General features: G+C 29.3%; 1 long non-coding RNA gene across 1 annotated transcript in view; it reads left to right on the forward strand.

Moving 5' to 3' along the window:
* Nucleotides 1–263, forward strand: part of LOC134198119 (uncharacterized) — a 1,257-nt gene extending 994 nt beyond the window's left edge. The window contains exon 3 of the long non-coding RNA XR_009972782.1: nt 65–263. This is a non-coding gene — a long non-coding RNA (uncharacterized LOC134198119). The remainder of the gene's footprint in view (nt 1–64) is intronic.
* The last annotated feature ends 1,376 nt before the right edge of the window (nt 264–1,639 follow it).

Genomic DNA, 1,639 nt, shown 5'->3' on the forward strand with positions numbered 1-1,639 from the left:
TGTGTTGTGTGTCTTATCCTCATCTATGTTTACTTGCATAAAATTTTGTTTGTTGCATGTGAAGGTTGTGAGTTAATTGAGTGGTTGTTGTCGTGGTTGTTTGTCACAATGAGGGAGGAAGGATGTCAATTAGCAAACAGTCTGTTGAACGAAGCGTATCTTGAGCCGGTGGGAGGGTTGAGTTCCATGATCAGCAACATGTTGACCAGTAGGATGTTTAATCCATTCTAATTCACATAAAAATATCACTAAACAACTAATCATCAATATCACACAAAACAATCACTAACCATTGATAGCAATAGAATACACACGTCCAATACAACCTCCTGGATACACAACAAAATGTATGACAACAAGAAGAAACATTGATGAATAATAATGTTGAACACGTGATCATTAGTATGACTTTAGTAGATTTCAGATAATCAAGTAATACAGCAAATGTACAAGAATTGTTAATAAATAATATATGTAATACATAAATTAAAATAAATTATTTATTATAAATAATTTATTATAACTAATATATTATACATAAATTAAAATATATTATTTATTATAAATTATTTATTATAACTAATATATTATACATAAATTAAAATATATTATTTATTATAAATTATTTATTATAACTAATATATTATACATAAATTAAAATATATTATTTATTATAAATAATTATTATAACTAATATATTATACATAAATTAAAATATATTATTTATTGTAAATAATTTATTATAACTAATATATTATACATAAATTAAAATATATTATTTATTATAAATTATTTATTATAAATAATATATTATACATAAATTAAAATACATTATTTATTATAAATAATTTATTATAACTAATATATTATACATAAATTGCCTTACATTTGTTATAGTAACCTAATATGTTGAAGGATGCAGAAGAGCTGCATGGCAATGCTCACCAATTGTAAGAGTTGGAATGACAAGTCCGGATGCGATGCTTGTACCGGCTGTTAGGCCAGCCATAAGAAAGTAGATGACAACAAATGCAATGATTGTTGCTACACATGATTGAAACCATACAACATGTTAACATGCAGACAATGCTGATGTGTGTACATGCAAGAACAGTAAACAAGCAGACTGACAGACTGACGGGCCAGCAGACAGACAAGTAGACAAACATAATTTTATTTTGCTACAATGTCAAGGTATCTCAATAGATGATGGGAGTTGATTTCATGCAAACACACACACACACACACACACACACACACACACACACACACACACACACACACACACACACACACACACACAATTAAAGATATTTGATAAATGATGAGACATACCAGCACCGAGGAGTAGTAAGTTCCTTGCTTGAAAAGATTAGCAACAGCTGTATGACCAGACTAGACCAATCAATTAGACACAGATTAGTTTACCTAAATCTACACAAACTGGTATATATATTTTATTAGAGGATATATATGACAGACATACATACAGACAGACATATATACAGACAGACAGACAAACAGACAGATAAACAGACAGACGAACAGGCAGACAGACAAAACAGACAGAGACAAACAGAGAGACAGACAGACAGACAAACAGACAGATAGAAAGAAAGACAGACAGACAAACAGACAG

Source organism: Corticium candelabrum, chromosome 2, assembly GCF_963422355.1.
Source record: "Corticium candelabrum chromosome 2, ooCorCand1.1, whole genome shotgun sequence".
In the NCBI taxonomy this organism is placed as follows: Eukaryota; Metazoa; Porifera; class Homoscleromorpha; order Homosclerophorida; family Plakinidae; genus Corticium; species Corticium candelabrum.